Genomic DNA, 20,902 nt, shown 5'->3' with positions numbered 1-20,902 from the left:
GCTTGGGCTCTCTTGTCAGCCATCTGTCTTACAATAAGCCTACATCCTTATGTATTCTCTCTGCCAAAAGGCAACTTTTAAAATGCTGTAAAATAAAACTGTGTACAAATTAAACAGTCAACACATTTTACTGCTGCTCAGTAACTAAAAGGCTTTCACTATGCTACGCAATCTATAACTGCTGAAATGCGTTTCATGTGTGTTTATAAGTCTTCCTATATTTTCTTCTCATTACTCCAAATACATTTTAAAAGCTTGTTAAGATAGATTTGTTGGTGGTTTATATCTAGCTGACTGTGCACGTTAAAGGCTTTGCGAACAACTTTCCGAACTTGAAACACGCTATTTTTCATGCTGCTTGTTATAACACGTATCATTCCAACCATGTACATTAATTGGCTTGTCTATGGAAACAGGACTCAGTTTATGAAGTCTGTCATCCTGCTTTGTAGCTTAATTATAAAATAAAATTATTTTCCTTCTCTGCAGTCAGACTATTTGCTCTGTTTTTTTCCTTCCTTCTGCTGCTGTTTTAAAATTCCAGGCTTGCACAACTGATGCTCAATGTCCTATTTTGATGGCAGCTCCCAGGGCAGCATTTGTTGGTAAAGCTGCCCTCACTGTGAGGGTCCAAACCTGAACTTGTAAGCACTTGGATCTGAGACATACCAAAAGAAAACCACATTTAAACCAAGTCTATCATTTGTAGAAGAGTCAAAGGACTATTGAACATTGCCTTGTGATGTGCTGCACACACCCAGTCACCACACAGCACAGATGAGGCTACCACGTCCCAGAAACCAGCACTCAGACACGACTTCAGGTAGAAAGACACAACAAACCTTGAAAAAACAGGGGCACAGTAACTTTTTACCAGAACCAACCTGCATAGACAAGACAGACACCAAGCTCACTTGATACAGATGCTCTGAACAAAGCACCCACAACTAAAGACACGACTCAGCTTTGCTGTGGTTAATCGTAAGGGTATTCATTTGCAATAGCAGTCATTACTCAATAGTCCATGGCAAAGCTAGAAGCCAACAGCAGCCTAAAATAGGGCACCCAGGAGTACTGATGAATTCTGGTGGTTCATTGCAAACCACAAACTGAAGGATAAATCACAGGCTCACTAACCACAGTCCACCACAGAACCTCCACCAACTTCAGAGGTGCCAGGAATTCCCCAGGGTGTGTGGGGGGAACAGCAAAACAGCAAGAACCTTAAGCACAATAAAACTTTCAGAGTTCCTAAATATGCCAAAAAATGTCTTCCCTCCTGATGTACTTAGGACTGCACAATTCAGAGGTCTGATCTTGTAGCAAGTCCTCTGTACCATAAGCCAGAATCTCAGCTCTCTACTCCCTAATCAATACCCACAGTTATTAACAGCTCCAAAATGCCTTTCCATAGCCCTCAGGGTTTTTTAGAGTGAATGGAAAAGAATAGACATGCTTCACTGACATGGTGTTTTTTTCAGTAGGTATACTGTGAAAAGCCCTCATCGTTTAAGAATAAAAGTAATGGATACAGAGGGAACACAATATTCTTTTGATTTATGTAGAGCTACAGTAACTTCAGATAGAAATTAAAGTTACCAGACTTCACACTACAGACGCTACTACAAACTTCGATTGTTATCACATGCAACCTCATCTCCTTTTACAAAGAGATCAATCTTACCTAAGACAAAAGTCTTCTGGCTGACAGCCCCCACTACAAAAACATTCAGGTTGAAAAAAAAAAAAAAAAAAAATCCCTGCTTTCAGAAAAGCACAAGCACCTCAAAGCCTTCCCTCCAGACTGTGCCAGCCCACTCCCCTCCCAGGAGGGCAGGAAGGCCATATGTGCCAGAGAGTTATTGGCATCATCTGTGTCTAGGCATTCTGCTAATGATTTAGGAAATCTGTTAATGGGAAATTAATTGGAATCAAGACCAGTCAATTGCACAGATTTTCCCCTTGATTAACACACCCACTTATCGACAGGATGAATTACAAGTTGTGCCATTCACTGATGCAGCTGAACCCTGGGGAACTTGCTGGGGTGTGCAGAGCACGATGGCATTTAACATCTCCAAGAATCTGCCGGTGCTAGGAGAGTTAGCGAAGCTGCAGAAAATGAAATAACAACTGACCAGGAGGAGTGCAGCTCATGTCCCTGCAGAGCCTGCCTGAGGACTGTGCGTGGGCTCGAGGAGGAGCTGATGACCTTCACCTGCTCCATCCCACACTTCCCAGTTCTGAAGCCTAGAGTAACAGGGAGGTGGTAAATGTGGTGCAAGACTAGATTACAGGTTAAAAGCTGCGCTAACGCAGTGCCTGCACTAGAATTTAGAAAGTGGGGACAAGTAAGCTAAACAAACCCCAGCGTGAATATTCCAAGCTGGAAGGGACCCACAAGGTTCATCAAGTCCAACTCCACACAGTACTACCCAAAATCAGGCCATCTGTCTGAGGGCATTATCTTGGCCTCCAGCAGGCTCGGTGCTGTGACCACTGCCCTGGAGAGCTGTGCCAGGGCCTGGCCCCTTTCTGTGGGGCTGCTCTCCAGCCACTCGTCCCCCTTCCTGTAGGTATGCCCAGGGCTGCCTTGTCCCATGTGCAGAATCCAGCGCTTGCTCTTGTGGAATTTCATGTGGTTGGAGGTTGCCCAGCCCCCTGATTTGTCAGGATCCCTCTGCAAGGCCTCTCCACCCTCAAGGGAGTCAACAGCTCCTAATTTAGTGTTGTCACAAACTTACTTATTATGTGTTCGTGTCCTGCATCCAGGTCATTTATGACAACACTGAAGATAACTGGCCCCAAATGGAGCTCTGGGGAACCCCACTGGTGACTGGCCACCAGCCTGCTGTAACCCCATCGTACCCAACCCACAGCCAATTGGCCACCCACCCCATTATGTACTTGTCTAGCTGTACAATGGACATTTAGTCCAAAAGTGACAAAAAGTACCTAAAGCTTCACTGAAAACCAGAAACATTACATGAGCTGGATTCCCTTCTTCAGCTAGGTGGGTAACCTTGTCATTAAAGGAAATTAGGTTCGTTAAACAGGCTATGGACAGCTTCCTGCCACTGCTCTGGCTCCAGCCATAGGGACTTGATCCTATTAAGGTCTTATAGCTATTAAATCTTTATGTCTTACTTTGCCAGGACTGTAGATAACACGTGTGCTCAGTCTTCAGTCTTCCTTTTTTTCCTTTCTACTGTAAGCAGCAAGTGATGGCATTTCTGCTGTGATCATGGCTAGGGTCAAATGCTTCTCATTCTTACATTTGTGATTTTGGAAGCCTCCTGCTGAAGTCATTGAACCCAGATTAGTACAAGGCAAGTATGAATCCAAGCAGGTCATTAAAGCCTCAGCAAAGCTCAGGAGCACCCACCGGTACGGGAGCGCTCAGCACCTGAGCCTCCATCCCTTGTTCGGCTGTGCCATTCAGCAGCCTCCTTAGAGCTGTGCCTGAAAACACCCTCAGTGAATGCCAACAGGGTACAGCATATTCATTTCTTCAGTCTCATTATTGTTAGCAAATTACTTCTTAATAAAAGTTGGATGGGATTGCCACAAGCATTCAGATTCATCCTAATGCTGCTCCACCGTCACAGGGAGAGCACCCCTCTGCTAGGATAGCTTGCAGTTGGCTGCATCATCTGAGGCAGCCTATTTTATCTCAGTTCAGTGTTTTACAATTCTGCATTAAACATGGTGAATAATAATGAGAGAGCCCTGCAGCTGCTTGGGCTAGATGGCAACATGGAGCGACAGGTCCCAACGGGGAGGATCAGACCCTGCACTACCACACCAAGTCCCGCTGTGATGTGCTGCTCCCCCGACGTGTTCCCCATGCTGCCTTTTATCTCAGGTAAGCGGCGATGGGTTGGAAGGAGCTGCTGAGCAGTTTTGCTTTTGCTTTGAGGAGAGTAAGCTGAAAATTACCCGCTGTCAGCAGAAGGCTGAAGCCAGGGCAGAAGCTGAGTGCCGTGGCAAGGCAGGTTTATGTTGGACACCCAGCTCCCGTTGACTGCATGTGCGTAAGAGGATCTCACAGCCGCTGGAGAGCACGGCTTTGCTGTCGGAACGGTGCCCCAGGGCAGTAAGGGGAGAGAAGCACTCGCCATCTGTACTGCCCGCAGTGGTACAGAGAGCACTGTGGGTGGGTTAGTGATCAGAAGTGTGTCAGCAGTGACAAAACAGGAGTCTCTGAAGATTCAGTGGGGAAAAAAAAAAAAAGTCTTTGAACTAAATTCTGAAAGGTTGTGCCTTCTTTTCACTTACTGCAAAGCTCCCAATGCTGGTCGCTCTCAGAACAGAACTGACCGGAGATTTCTTTATCATGCATGAAATTATTTTATTTCATCCTGGGGACTATGGAGGAAATGACGTGAAAACCATGCAGAAAATAGGTTTTAAGTCTGACAGCAAGAAAAGTCAAACGGAATGATTTATACTAAGCTCAGAAATTGTATTCCTCCTCACCCACTGACTGTCCCAAGCCACATCTCCGCGTGGAGCTACTAATTAACCAGACGTAAAACTCCATTCAATCTGCGAGCCTCAGAGATGTTTCAACTGGAAAAGATTAATCCATCCCTTCCTATTACACCACTCACAGAAACCACACTGTGCATGGAGTGTCCCCAAAATGAGGTATTACTCCACTGCGAGGCAAAGTTGGACACCTTTTCTTCAGCCAGTCAAGCTGTTAGCAATTACTGGATGAGTGGTGGCATTTTTACATCTCAGAAACTTCATAAATCATAACGCACAGGAGAGAAATTCTCAATATTAACAAAATTAACAACGCGCATTAGCAGATTTTTTTTTAAAGAGTAATTGTTAGGGCAGAACAGATTTTTAAGATGCTGCAAATTAAAACATCTTACGTGATCTCTTCCTCTTGTGAGGAAGTAGAGGCTGCCTTTCTGATGAAGGGCACAGAGGTGTTCTGGGCACAGGTCTGTGCATCCACCCCCTTACAGCCTCCCCTCATGAAGACTGCTGGCTACCTACATCTCTCCAGCACACCGTTCCCCGTTATTTCTAGAACTAACACAGTGAACAGAGCATTTTCCTTCTTCCTAAAAGCCGAAGTGCTGCTGTGTTAAGCAGTTTACCTTCTCAGAATGTGACTGGCCCAAGCAGCAGAAAGCAGAGAGCCTCTGCCCGGCTGCCTGCATCGCCTGCCATGGGGTGCCCTGAAGCTGCAGGGCTGCAGGCACACGGCCTGGAGTTCAGGACTACTTATTTTGAAACCAGAGCTGTACTGCACAAGGCCAACATGGAGAGAGTGTCACGTACACATGACATTGCTACAACAATAAACTTCCTCAGAGAGAAGAGCATCAGGTGCCTAGGGCTGGGACTCTCAGAACAGCAGACCTATTCTGAGCCTCCATCGGTTTTGCCATCTACAAACCAATCTCATCTGTCTGACAGCCACAACCACTACTGGAAGTATCACCATAACATGTAACTTGCTGCAGCTCCTCTGCTGCAATGCCTGTGCTCCGGCGTGCTGGGATCTGCGTTTCTCACCAGCTGTGAGCGCACCTCCCCTGAGTACTGGAGCTGTCTGATGAGCAGCAGTAACTCAGGCAAACAAGAGTAACTACTGCTGTGATTGTGTGCCCATACTCCGAAACTGTTTGCCTTGCTATGTGCTTGAGCCCCCTGAGGGAAGCTGGCACAGATGCACATGTGAGAGACTGATGCCTTGCTCCGGGTGCCTGTGCCTGGAGCTTGCTTTCCTCCGCTCCCAGGACAGATGCACGGGAACGTGCACATTTCATGGAGGCCCCTGCCTGCTCCCCTTGCTGGAGATCCAGCCAAGTAAGTTGGCTTCTCTGGGCTGCGACTGCATCTACATCTGGTACCTAAGGACCAGAAACCTTTTGGAGACGTCTGGGGAACAAGCAAGCTGAGAGCACAGCTGCGGGCAGACGGTGGCCAGATGTGCACACCTTGTGCAGAAGATGCAGGACTCAACAGGTCCCTACTTCTCTAAGCATCATCTGCCCATCTGTTTGCTAGCGCAGGATGGCTCATCTTGCAGACTTATTTTATCTGTATCAGAAATATGCAAGAGGAATTAGAAACACAGCAGCAATTGCCTGTCTGACCCCCCAGGTTTCCATCCTACCAGCTTTATCTTTTAACAGAGGCAGGGATGTGTTAGGGCAGCTGTTCTGGATTCAGCTGTAATGTACCCCTGCTACACACAGCTCCTCCTGCTCACTTCCACTTCATCCGGTCTCCCTCCTCCTGCAGTCCCATCCCTGCTGCAGTTGCAGTTACAGTTCCGGGGCTTTGCCCCCACAGAGGCGGAGGAGCTTTGCCAGTTTCTGCTGCCTGAGCCAAGATGACAGGAAGACACAGGGTTTACAGAACTCAAAAAATCATCCCACAGGCAGTCTAACATCTCCTGCGTGCCAGCTGGTGCTATTTGCTGCAGCACAAGGTGCCTTCAGGCTGTGGTCTCGTCAGTCTGTGCTGACGACCATGTCAAAGGCTGATTCAGTGATGCGATGTGCTGAAAGCAGTGAACACTGGAGGCCTCTGGTCCCAGCGCTCAGCAATCCGCATCTCCACTGTCTGCAGCTCTTGGCAACTCTACTGGAAGAGGCATGATTCAGTCTGAGCAGCCTGTGGGCCACGACGAATTGCCTTCACCAGAGCATCCCTAGCAGCTCCCGGCCCTCACCTTGTTGGGCACTGCACAGCTGAGGAGATGCTGTGGGTCAGCAGCCCGTGCTGCTGTGCCTGGTGCCAAGGCACCCAGAGCTACCCGATGCAGGTAATGCAGCCCTGCTCGCCCTTCCTGCTGTGTAGCAGATGAGGACGGGCAGCACCCCGCTCCAGCAGGCTGCCTGCATGCCCACGGCCCCCACCAGCCCGCTGGGATTCAGCACCAGCGCCATGTATAGGCAGCATTTTGAAAGCAGGGCCTGAGCCGACATCCAAACAATCACAACTTGTCTCTCCGAAGTGAAAGGACTGGGATGGGACAGCAGTTAGGTTGGTGAGCGCACAACTCACTTTGCGGTAACCTCAGAGCCCTGAAGTGCAGCTAGGAGCCGCACCGTGCTCAATGCCCCGAGAGCAGCTGCCGGCATCTCACTCGTGGCAGCTCAAGGGAAAGGGAGGAAAGGAGCAGTCCTGTGCCTCACACGGGGAACGTCTGAAGGATGGGTAAGATGCCATCAGATACGGCACTTCCCAGCCCACCGTCTTGGGAGCCCACTATGAGGTTCCTAAGCCTGGCTCAGGACCTTGGGTACCTTGCCTTGGCTCCCAGCAGTATTGCACTAAGTACGACAAGCATCGATCTGCACTATGCTCATGACAGTGGGTAGATCACACCACAGGTATCTGACATTACATTTAATCTCATGCAATTGTAGGTTCTGTCAAAAGAAGCAGTCTGCACTCCCTCGGCAGTTTGTCCCTGCTCCAGGCTCCTGTCCCCTTGCTTGTGTTAAAATTGACAACTGCGCTGAGGGGGGTTTGGGGTTTTGTTTGTCTGTCTGTTTTTCCAGTGAGCTCGTTTTCCACCAAGCTTGGCCAACCACTTCTAAAATGTGCTCATTGCAAGATCTGATGTAAAAGGGACAGCAGGGATGCAAAGCCAAGGGTGGAGCTGGGACCACTTCTGGCAGCAGCTGCCATTAAACAGGCTTAGGTGTAACCCATACCTTACAGGGAATGGGGATGTTCTGATAATCAGAAAGCCAGAAACAGTGCTGAGGAGGAGGATAAAAACTGGAGACAAGCAGCAAAAGGCATGTAAAATGGCAAGGAGATCCATTGCAACGCTCCAATTCCAGGCAACAGATCTGATTCTCCTGCTCAGCTGAAGCAAAACCCATTTGCACCACTCACATGGCTTCAGACGAATTCTAAATTCATGCAGGATTTGTTTAAACCATCACAGCCTGGCCGAAAGCTGGACTGTCAGTCACGTCCCGTTTCATTGATTTGTGTGCTTGGATGAGACCAAACATGTTTGACCTTGCAGAAGTCAAGAGGCAGATGATGGGGAAGGAAGCCACAAGACGTGCTGCCTTCCCACGACAGGTGCAGGTGAGGATTTCAAGTTATTCCGTGCTTGGTTATTTTCTCCTTTGAGGTCACCAGATCTTGGATGGTATTTCTCTGTAGATTTCCTTTAAGCATTTTTTTTAAACTAGAGGCAGAAATCCCTTGGATTCTTTCTGACAAGTGATTTCCATTGTAACTGAGAGAATAACAGGCTTTTACTGCTAATCTTGCATTGTTCAACTTTTCAACTAAAAACTGGCAAAATCATCTGCTAATGGAGGCAGAAACATTTGCATGCTAATTTGCTTCTGAATGATTTAAAAAAGATGTCACAGGCAGCTTGGAGAAATAACTATTTAAGAAGTCTACCCAATTTAATATTTTTATTATTGTTTGCTATTTATACAACAACACAGATGTCCCTGGTGTTTAACGGGGACGCTCGTCATTTATGTAGCACTTTACATTTTAAAGACCCACACAAACATTAACTGTCTGATCCTACCAAAATCCCCGTCTGGAAGATGAGCGTTGTTATCTTCCCTCTACAGCTGGGATGTGGCAGTGCCACAGCTCTGCCGTGCACCCAGGAGCACAAAGCGAGAAGGGAAGGGAGGTCACCAGCACCAGCTCCTGTGGGTGGCCAGGAGCACACAGGCACAGGGGACACCCTGCACTCAGGGCCAGCCCTGGCCATGCCGGGCAGCCTTCCTCAGCAAGGGAGTCCTTGTGTTTTAGAAGACTGCTGCCAGGTTCCTGGTCTGCTGCCCGTTTCCGTGCGCCATCCTGCCTCTCCATGTACTCATTGATATGAAGCTCCACCCAGCAGAACGAGCACATGTCTCTGTACATGGCACGTGCTCCTGGGCACTGTGTGATGTGGCTCCGTGTAATGCAGCTCCTCCAGATGTAATGAACCAAAAAATTCATATGTAATTGTAGCGTCAGAGGCTCAAAGCAAGGGCAGTGTGCAAACACATCTGAGGGCTTCATACCAGTCTCAGCTGCTAGAAAACAGGATTAACCTTCGCATAGGTAACTGTCCCCTTTGTGAATGTGAACCATCTTCCATGTGGGCGCTGCTTCAGAGCGGTACTCGGAGCCACCCTTCAGCTGAACCTCACCGTCAGAGCTGTCCTGCTCGGCACCTAAAACCCAGGGGCTGTTCTTGCTGCTTAGCTCCAAGGCTTGACCCTGCTGCTGCCTGCATGGGAAGCTCCTTTCCCGCTGGAACAGAAATACCCAGAGGTTTTTGTCTGTTTCTTTCCAGTCCTTCAACTGGGGAAGACAAAACCGAGGAGCCTCTCTCCTAGAACCGATGCTTGTATATTAAACCAACAGAAAATTGCTTCTCATTTCGTATAGATGCTAGTGTCTTGCATTTCCCAGCTGTCATCTGACAGATATGAGCATTGGGAGAGAAAATAAAACAAGCATCATGTATAAACAACCCTAGGGACTGCATTTTGCAGCCTGTGAACATCAATGGTGTGCAGTCCTCTGTTTGCTGAGGCGAGCAAGTACACGGGGAGAACTGTACACAACAATTATGTTAAAGCACCGCACAGCTCTCGAGCTTTAAACAGAGAGGCAAAACAGAGGTGCGAGCTGCTCTGAAATCGAAAAGAGAGATTTTCAGCTGTTTCTTTAACACAAAGAGGTGAAGGTTACAAACAAGGCAGCCAGCCTATGCACAACACGACATAACCCAAGGGTGCTTGCACGGGCAGAGCTGTACATGTCCCTGGCATGCCACCGCTGACTTCCCTACAGCTGCTCCAGGGATGAAACAGCAGCATCGCTCACTGCATTTCTTATAAAAACGCTAAAAAGAAGAAACTAATGAGTTTTATTCCACATAGTATTTCTAGTAAAAACCAGTGGGATGCTGTGACATAAAAAGTTGCACAAAGGCAACACGTTCAATGTGTTGCAGCAACAATGGTTGCAACACAACGGCTGCTGCTGCAGGTGTGCGAGGTTTACTCAAGGAGAGCTCTCGCCATGGGGATGGATGTCTTTGGAGGGGCCACGTGCCCTGCAATGACAGCTCTTAAAACAAAGCCTCCCTGGTTGAATCTGTGAAGCCTGCAGCAATAGCGAGCCCCAAATGTATGCCTCTTCTCTTTGCAGTGGACAATCCAACACTATAAAAACTGATCTCAACATCTTGGTCGTTTTTTCAGAGAAATGTCTATCAGCACCGTCACCCAATTTCTCACCAGCGTCCTCCACTCAGAAATGTCTTAAAATCAATTGACAGATATCTCTTTCTACCCTGAGCTTGTTCTCCTTTAAGGCTTATTTTGAATAACTTACTGAAGCAGAACTCCCCAGTAATCCCAAAGATCCCAATTCATCCTGACTCGGGTCCTTGTCCCAAGCACCCAGACCTGAGTGTGGGTTAAGGAGCTACGTACAAAGAGCGCAAGGAAAATTACCAAGAAAGCTTTAAGCGGCAGAATAGTTCAGATAATCTCTGTAGAATAAATAACATTTTCCAAACTATGCCTATTAATGTCAATTTGCAACACCAAAGGAGGAGAAAGTACACTACATTTAGTTTATAATGGCCCCGCAGTAATTACAGTGGGGTGTGTGCCTACAGGAGTGACACAAACGTGAACTGAATCCTTCCAGCTGGGAAATCCAGCCGGGACGCCACGAGCTCCACAGATGATGTCAGGACAAACAGTAAGGGCAGCAGATGAAAAACTCTATTTTACCCAAGCTCTGCGTCCCACCCTACGGCTCCATGTAAAGAACAGCTGGTTACTGCGGCACATGTGCAAATAGCAGCGGTAGAAAGCACGGCCCCACTGACCAGCCGAGGCTGCTCTGCTGAGCCAGGAGCTGGCAGCCACCCAGGCTGGTGGCGCTGCCTTGCCCCAGCAAGCCCCAGGTGAGCGGGCACAGGAGGAGGGCTGGTGGCAGAGCTGATGGGCCTGGCGCCAGGGGAAAGACCCTGGGCTCCCCAGGGCCTGCAGGCAGCAGGTAGTCCTGACCTAGGCACATGAAGAGCCACAAATCCTTTGTTTTTTCCAGCCTCCCTGCATTATTTTCAGTTGATTTGCTTTTTCCATTTTGATTTCTTTACCCAATTCAGGATGTAAAACATTTAACAAAATGAGAAACTCTCTTCCTATTGAAATGCTGGTATTTCAAACCAGAGCTAAATAAGACATAAGCTCATAAAAGTGATAGCCAGATCACTTAGAGAGCTCGGAGAAGTGGATCAGCTCTGTACAGAAGGTGAGGTTAATTCCGTGCCTTCCTTACATATGAGAACGTAACTGTCCTTCAATGCTCCCAATCAAATCCAAAAAACCTGCTGTAGGTACAGCTCCTCTCTAGCCCTTCCTTTCCAGCAATGCTTGACCTCAGGTCTCCCTGATCCCTACGGCTGGTCTGTGAGACAGAAAAAAATTAATGAACAAAATTAACCATCAGAAGAAAGGCAGAAAATTGTTTATTCAAATCATGTAAAGATTTATACTCCATTAAGCCTCTCCTAATCCCCACATGGAAAATACAAAGAGCACCGCACAGAGTACTCGCACTGCACAAATCCTTGGTGGCAGACAGAAGGGGCATATGTTTTGTGACTAGAAAGGATAGACCAATATTTTGAAGACAAATTGGGGCCGTAAGGACTACAGAGCAATCAGATCTATTTAAGGATCAGTTTGGGAGTTTTTACAACTACAAATAGAAATAGGATTTTGCTGTAAGCGTGCTATAAATGTAGAGCCACAGCAGACAGGGAGACATTTTTGTAGTGTTTATAAAGACATCAAAGCATGAAGGGTAACGCTAGAAATAAGCTTTAGTTCTCCAAGACAAATTATAAATGGCTGGAAAAAACTTAGAACTCTCCCAAACATTCAAAAGGTTCGGGGGCTTCTCATCTGCTATGCAACAGCAGCACTGCTTTACCTGGGTGGAGGTTACAAAAGAACCTGGGTCAGGCTTCCTGAATTGAGTGGGAGAGGAGTTTCCTTGATAAGCACCTGCAAAATACCTCAGGTAGAAACCAGAAGCAGGGGCAGTTAGCAGCTTAATGATGAGGGCAAGGTCTCACAGAGGGTTCAGATGCCCAGATGTACAAAAATTAACATTTTTTAAAGTTTACAGCAGCACTTGGCTGGCTTCCCCCGTTTTTCCCCACTAAACCCGGTTTCTGTGGGTCAGCCCTTCCAGCCAGCCACCCAGTGCTCGTCCCCTCCGGAGTGCCCTGCACCACTGCAGGTGTGAAATGAAAACTAAATGCCAACAAACTAGGGCAGCATTTAATTTAAATTACAGATATTTCATCCTCCCCCCAGCAGAGGGGATGCACAGAGGCCCAGCCCTGCGGGCTGATGCGCTGACCCTGGCAGCCTGGCACCCAGACGAGTTCTGCCCAATTTGCCCAGAGGCAGGACCAGGCACACTGCCTGCGTTCAGCACGTCAGTGCGGGTACACCACCAAGTGATTCGCTACCTCGAAGGCTAGCATACGTTGCAATTGCTTTCTAACCCGTGCAGTTCAGATGGCACACCCTGAGCTGTGCTGTGTTGCAGCCCTGAGCCATCTCTTGTTTGCCAGCCTCCCTGCAATGTGAAGGTTTATCCCAGCCCTGTTATCACAGACAACATCTGAACCAGATTAAAAAGCTTCTTCTAGCCAGTTTGGGACTGCTGAAGCAACAAAAAGCCTTGGATGGGACCTCCAGACAAACAAGACAGCGTTTTCTAAGTGCACGTTCTGCCACTGGTCCTATTCACACTCAACAAACCACAGTAAGAGAATGTTAGGGTTATAAGGAGAAACCATAAAAGAAGAGACATGCGCAGCAAGGGCAGAATAAGGCACACTCCTCAAGCCTCTTGGCCCAAATGGGCACAGGGAAAGCAGGTGACAGCGCTGCTCAGAGACCTGACCCCATGAAGTGCAGACAGGGTCGCTGCCGCCTGCAAGGCACAGCACCGTGCCGCCCAGGGACAGCCACCCTGGTGCGAGACAAGGGAGCTGTGGGGCAGACATGAAATCAGCTCCCAGCAGCTTGCTAAGAGCTGTCCTTGCTATTCCTGCTTCACACTGTGCTGCAGAGAGCGGCTTGTGCTGGCCGCAGACTTCCCTCCTCCGATTTCTTCTTCCCAGCCAAGAGCTGGGACAAGAGCCAGCAGGCTTCCAACTCGGTGCGTTTCACAGCTCGTCACTTCTCCTGGCACACCCCAGCTCTGCTCAGACTGTGTGTACGTGGCATGCAGCATCACCCCGTGCAAGGGCACGAGCCTGTTAGCCGCTCGGCTCGCTCCGTTAACTGCCCGCACTCATTAGAGGTCATTAGCGAAACACCTACGCCATGGAAGCTTGCACCAAAGCCTCAGAAAAAGCTTTCAGTGAAGCTTAAAATAAGACTGTGTTAATAAAAAGCGAGGGTGCCGTTATAACACTTACCGATCTGTGGTGTATTTGGGGAAGGAGAACCAGTCTTGGAGCCAGCCCCGGCTGCGGGAGCAGAGCCGAGCAGTTTGCTTAAAGCATCGTCTGCAGTGCAGCCAAAATTGGTGGAAAACTCAGAAGTGATATGCAGGATGATGTAGCATCACTGAGTGGATAGGAATACTGTCAGTGCAACCTATTTGATATTGGGGTTAGACCTGGGCTCAGAGACCCTGAAGAAAATAAGGGTCGTGTTATGCTAAGGGGCTGCAGGAGAAAAGGCACAGCTCTGTCCTCGTGAGACCTTCCACACGGATCTGAAAGTGCGATGAGCATAACAAGCAAGTGGCAGGAAGGCAGGAAGTGTCATTACGTTTGCACATTTCTCATTTCACCTCCCCGCCGTTGTGAATGCTCTAACCTGAGCTCTGCGCATTGGACCCACTCTAAAAACTTTGAAACCACCCTGTGAAATCCCTGGCCCAGCCACGGGGTCTTTAATCACCCTGAGAGTGATGTTGTACAAGCAGGGACAAACGAACATGAGAAGACAGAAGTGATCCAGCCAACAACCTACAGGGGATTTCTATCAAGAGCTCCGACTTCAGCCCCGAGCACCAGGAGTAGAGGCCCGTATTTACATTTGCACAGAACATGCTCACATTTATGCAGAAGTTATCTAACCTTTCCAAAATGCCTCAGATGTTTTTGTTTCAATTCACTTTGGACTTTGGACCAAAGGTGCAGATTATTTACTATTTTCTGCCAAGATGTTTCCACACTTACTTACACTGTTCCTTAGGAGAAAAAGCTGAAGGTGCATTACTGAGCCTCTCTGAATCTGCCTTGTCTGCTCCAGGAGTGCTGTAACCATGGCAGTGCCTCTACATTTCAGATGTGACCAAACTACCTGTACATCTCAAATGTTCATAGAACAATCCTTTCTTCTTTGAACAATTGGACTAAGAAGCTGTAAGTCACTTGGGCATTTCAGCAGATGAGAGATCAGCACTAGAGCATGGCTTTGGCTCCTGGCACCTAGCTGGGGCACGGGGCAGGCCCAGACACCCAGATTTGGTACTGCAGCACAGGTAACTCTGCTGAAGAGAAGGGGCTCCTCGCACAGTGTATGAAGTCATTACTGCTTGGCAGCTGTGTTCTTCACTGTCACCTTTGCCTTCTTCCAGGAGATGAACCCAGACATGAAGGACAGACCAGAAGAGCTGAAGCAGCAAGATGTCCAAAGGGAGAAACCCGTGTCCCGCAGCCTCCCCAGGGAGCCCAAGCAGCCCTCAGCAGGGTCCTGTTGTCTTTGCTGTCGCTCCATAAAGGTCAAGGAAGCCATATCTCCACAGATATGTTGGTGTTGTAAATCAGGCAGATATTCAAGGCCTCCTCTATAAAAACGGCTCTCTGTTGTGCTCCAGTGTCTGAACACAGACATCCCTTTGCCAGCACATCAGCTGATTTTTCCATGGTGAATTTCTACCATTCCTCACACACCACTTCACTCTCTCAGACACTTGGCTGCTCTCAAAAGCTTCTGAAGATCCTCTCCATGACTTTCCTCTGCATTTGTTTGAGTCCAGTCTAGAAAGCCCTACTTTAGTTCTCCCACTTGCGCATTTTAATGGGAAGAGCCATCCAGATGGGACGAGAGGCTGGGAAGGCTTCACGAACGTGTGCGCTGAGAAGCAGCCTCCAGTGCCTTTTCCAGCAGCACAGCAACCCCCCGTGGTGTTACATTAATGCAAACTAGTATATAATTTAAATCAGAAGCTGTGCTTTTTTGGGGGAAAGTTAGCGCTTGCTGAGAGGCCAGCACTTCCAGCACTTCCAGTCCCAAACAAACGGCTTCAGTAGCACTCTGGCAGAAGCCAGGATGTTAAACCCAGAGCCATTACCCACTCGTTCATCAGCTGCACATTGTCTGGCCTCGGTGGCATTAGCAGCAAATGGAAGAGCACGACGATATTTATTCCTTATGGCTGAGAACTTTGATAAACAGCTGCAGGCAGCAAAGGCTAGTCAATTTATACTTCTTTCAGCATATATTCTTAAGAATGGCAGTCAGCATTATGGAAGCCATCAAAAACCTAGCTCTGACCTTAAATAAGTGTGCTCCTATGCCAGACAGTCCTAGGAAGGAGAATTTATGAGGCAGATGCTAAATGCAGGGAAGGAAGAAAAGTTGGGCTACTCTTTCTGTGCATTCAGGCCAAGTGCGCAGCGCAGGCTGCTGCCACCAGCATTCAGCAACTTGTCTGAACTCTTTGAGCCCCTGCAGAAAAATAACTGCCCTTAACACTGGGGTCGGACTCCCTGTTGGTCTATTCCATTAACCCTCTAAACAACAGCACGCCAATTCCCAGGGCTCCATGCTGCTGGGTGTGCAGGAGGCACGCCTCCTCGTCCCCGCGCGTTTTCCCTTGACACGCAGGGCAGGCAGGGATACAAGTAATTCGGTGACTTTATGGACAAGAAAAAGTACTGGAGGAGCGTTTTTTACAGCACAGGCTATCTTTTGCATATCCTTTCTTCCCAGAAAATTTTGCATAATAAAATCTTTCATATCACCTTTGATATTTCAGAGGATAAAAGCATTCATTAATGATTTGCTTTCCCCTGTACACCGCTCTTTTGCAGAAAGGGAATCCCAGTCACAACGCGACGTGTTGGTCTTCTTGTTTACCTCTCCTCCTGATTTAATCATGCTTTTCTGACAATGCTTAGTTATTTTTATCAAGCTAGCTGAAAATCACATTGCTCAAATTTCTTTACATAGTAATCTGGAGCAGAATTTAATAAACGACTCAGAGCCTTCAGCATTTCTTATCCTACTTTACCTTCATCTGCAACCAAAGTTGTGTTTACTTCAGACCCACTCATGATTTTCTTTGTGAAAAACCACCAGTGAAGGCAAACTGATTACAATAGCAGCAGAAAGAAGAATTTTCACATTTTTTTCCCTATCAAAAAGATACCTGGAAGAACAGTTACTCTCCTGTGCAGCCCCTTCAGGCAGGTGCTGCTGCACTGCCACCTGTGGAAACCTGTCCCTGCCCAGGTGCCCCCCACTCAGCAGCATCGTGCTGCACCTGCAGCTCAGCCTCGGAGACACCATGAGGTTTGGCCAGCAGTGAAAAAGGAAGAAGAAAAGTGAAGGAACTCTAAAACGAATTTACAACTCCTAAACACCCCACTCTGAGTACTGTCAAGCTGGTGGGACAACCTGTGCTGCCAGCTGACCGTGCCAGCTTCATGCACAGACACACCAGGTTGTTACTGTGCTTTCCACCCGCTGAGCCTCCCAGAGGCACTGTGCATTTCCAGGGCGCTCCTCGAGCACGTAGGGGCAACACCAGGTCTCTCTGTGCTCTTGCTGAGAGCTGCCCAGGCTGGCAAGCAGCAGCGTTTCCCCTGCTAGCACAGCTGTTTCTCAGATTTTCCTCCTAGGAAGGACTGCTCAGGGAAAAAGCAATCAGGAAAAAAAAAATATTTTCCTTCATTTTGCAAGCAACAGAGCTGGTAGAAACATTTGGACTTTGAAAAATGAGAAAATGGCAAAGACAGAAGCAGCATCAGTTGTAGGGGGAAGGCATACAATGAAAAAGGGCAACTTTTTCCAAGCATTTCCCTCCTATGTTTGATTAAAATCAATTTAAAATACAAGTCAGCTCTCCACAGAGCATGGGCACAGCAGCACCTTCTTCATACACCTCCCCCAGCAGTGAGGAGGAATCACGGCTCCCGTACCCACTTGCCTGTTACCAGTTTAGGGTTTTTGCCAGTTCATGCTGCTTCTGCTGTCTCCTCTCCTGTCTTTGTCTCTTTGTGAAATGTCCTGGAGCCCAGCCCAGCTTGCTCAAGCTCCCTACACATCTTGAATTTTAATTCCCTCTAATTCTAAGTCATCTATCTCTTTTTTAAACCAAGTCACAAGGAGAATGAGCCAATTTATTCTTAATATACACCAAAACGAATCTGCAGAGAAAGTCCTCGCTGCACACCGCAGCACGTCCAGCAGCCAGGGGACCTGCTGGGTGGGAATATTGATTTGAAAGGCCCAGGGAAGCGAGCAGGGGGCACAAAACTCCCCATGAAGTGACAGCCCACTTTGGAAATACATGTACACTGCAAATACTGATGGCCTTGTCTTCTGATTTACCCTCACACGACGCTGTCCATGCTGACCATGACCAAAGATATCAAACCTTCCTGGCCCTGGTACCGACACCAGGGGCACACAAGCAGTGCCTGGCCTCCTGCTGGCCATCCTGCCCTGATCACCACCTTTTCTGACCACCAAGAATTTTCTAAGGCAGCTGCCACAGCACTGCAGCTGGACTGAAAGCCAACAGAGACCTCCCTGAACGCTGTGGCTGGCTGTATATACTTTCTGCCAAGTAATAGTTCAGTTACTTTTACTCTTTCACACAACAGCTTTCATCTCTTCCCTGTATCCACAGGCTGTGCGCTTCGCAGTACTGCATTTTTCAGCACCCTTATTAGGGGCTTCTCTCCATCACGCTGACAGCCTGCCGAGCTAATAAGAATGAAGAAAGTATGGAAGAGAGTGAGTGTAAAAGCGCACAACAGGTTTCTTCTTTGCTCTCCTCAAGCTCATCCAGCACAAATTCCTGAGATAAGACTCCAACACGAACACCATCTAATTAACCTGCCCTCAGGACCTGGTAATTAGCACTTGCTGCAGCAAGGGGCACCCCCGGGCATTGCTGGGACCAGAGAGGTGGGAACCAGGCAGAGGCAAAAGGACAGGCAACACTTCAACACCTTACAAGTTCCTGGGCAGAGGGACCAGCTCTGTGTCACCAACAGCACCCAGAGCCACGGCCCTGAGCAACCGACTGCCTGCACAGACCCTGCTGCCAGCTCATGGGAGGCACTGCGAGTATTAGACTTTTAATCCTTATCCTAATTATTTGATTAATCATCTTAATTGGCGAGAAGACAATTGGTCAAGCCTTTTCCCTTGTACTGCCACCTGAAATCTTTCCCCGTCACAGCTCTGTCACCAACACAGAAAGTGCAACGGCTCCATTAGTCACCGCAGAGCTGCATTTCCAATTTCTTTTCACGGGAATACATTTGTAGGGATACTAAAAAAGGGAAAAATATTGGCTGTATTTCTTTGATCTATAAATATTCCTTCTCTGTAGGGGATATTTTCATTGCATTCGGAGCAATTTGGATGCATTTATTCTAAAGTATATCCAAGTAGTTTTCATCTCATTTTTAAGAACTCTGGCTGCAAGAAATAATTGTACCAGAACGAAAAGCCAAACGAGAAACCATAGGGATTGAGTGACCCCAAGGTTCTTTAATAGGACACAAAGCTGCTTTGCTTTGTTTTATTTAGGGCAGTAGTGACTAAAACTTATTTCCCTCCTGGCTTTTTTTTGGTGGTTGAAGGAAGTGTGTTGACAGAGAAAACCATCTCCTCAAAGCTGCTCAGTCCAGAGCTAATGGAGGACGGGGCCAGGAGGTAAACAGCAGGAGTACCTCAGCTTGGTTTCTCCTTCCACACATTGGGAGCCTGATCCTTGGGGAAGCAGTTGTGAACACAAAGGAGAAGGGATGGTGAAACATCTCTGCATCACGGCATTAGCTGTGCTGCTCCTGCTGCCTTCATTAAGCACCGGAGCAGGAGACCTTCAGCTTCACATGATCTCATTCACACCTTTTTCAGAAAAAAAAAACATGTCACCAGCACAAATTATTTTTTTTTTTCCAGATTTGCAAGTCCTATTCAGAACTCACAATTTCTACTCCTGGAAAACTCATTTGGTTTATGGCAATTTGTTTTTTGTTTTTTTTTTTTTTTTAAATCTCCTGGTTGTTAATTCTCAGAATAGTTTTAAAAAGCAAGCATGCGCACTGGGATACATCTTGTAAGACTTTGTTACTTTTACCACCAACCAAAGAAAAACCTAATGAACGCAATAAAGGCGAACATAAGGTAGTTTGTAAGATACTGCTGAAACTGTAAGTCACCATTTAGTTTTGCTGAAAGAAACACAATGAAAAACCTGTACAGCATTCAAAAGGACAGGAGACATGCATTGACTGAGTATTTATAGCTGCAGCATTCAGGAATGCAAATTGAAATGAATCAATGCCAGCAGGGATGCCTAAAAGACATAAGTGAGAATTACAGCAATTAAGAATGTTGTCTCAAAGGAAATTAGAACAGTCCATTAATTATAATGCCTTAAAGGAAAATGAACCAAAATGAGAAGGAAAGAAAGAAATTAAAATATCAGGAAATTAGACGAAAAACAGGGGAATAAAGAAGATAACGAGCACAGGAGGTATTTCCCACCCTCCTTTTATAAAGGACAAAAAATGAAAAAAAAGGTGATAGGAACCGAACCCGAATCCCCATAAATATCAGAGCTGGTCTGCTCTGCCATGAGATCAATGGCCGCATGCTCGGGGCTTTGCTGATGTAAGGCCAATTTGTCATTAAATTCTGCAGAAGCTGGTTACACGGAGGAGAGCGCAGCAAACAAAGTGCCAAGGTATCAGTGCAGCAGAAGTCGTATTTATGATGTGAGGCAGCTGGAGCCCCAAACGGACATGAGGAGGACGAATATTTATCACACCACGCTGATAAGAGCAGGATGCGGTGCCAGGACCACCCGCAGGCTGGGCGATGGGCAGTTCTCTTGCTTTGCCCTACTGCTGGTGGAAACGGGAATGATTTAGCCCAAGACCAGGCGTGCTCTGCCTGCCCCCAGTGTGACTTGTTGCGGATCCTGCAGAGCCCCAGGAACCCCAAACCACCCAGGAGCTGTCTTTGGAGCCGGCCCTACACAACCCTTACACACTCAGCTTGCTTTTGGTCTACTACGCAACACATGCATTAAAAATTCTTCATGGGTGGCTTGAATATAAGGATACTGGAAACAAACGGCCTTAATGGAGTGTGTCTCCTGGCCCTCATCAGCAGGAAGGCAAAAAGCCAAAGGCTTGTTTCAGGGTTCAGGTCGTATCACAGCTAACCAACACACCACTGCCTGCAGCTTGTGCACCTCGAGTCCTTTACCTGGAGAATGAAACCCCAGCAGGTCAGCAGGAGCATGTTACACAGCGCGAACACAAACAGCGAGCACCCATGGCTATTACAGGAACGGTGTAACAGCCACCTCTCACTTAGGATACCTTAATAGTCTCCCTTTAAAACAGCAACTCCAGACAAATACACAGGCACAGGGAGAGTACCCATTAGCAGCTCTTCCAAGAATTCCTCTCGTTTGTGTAAAGAGGCAAAAATGAACCAAGAAGCCGCAAACAGGAGAGAAGAAAGCTGTGCCTTGAGCAAGGGCTGGCACAACTCACAAGAGCAGTCAGCACCCACACAGTACACACAAGCACAGGGCACTCGGCACAACCTCGCATCCCAACTGCCTA

This window comes from Anas platyrhynchos, chromosome 15 (genome assembly GCF_047663525.1).
Source record: "Anas platyrhynchos isolate ZD024472 breed Pekin duck chromosome 15, IASCAAS_PekinDuck_T2T, whole genome shotgun sequence".
Classification (NCBI taxonomy): Eukaryota; Metazoa; Chordata; class Aves; order Anseriformes; family Anatidae; genus Anas; species Anas platyrhynchos.
The sequence above is the reverse complement of the archived record's forward strand: the minus strand, read 5'-3'. Positions refer to the sequence as shown.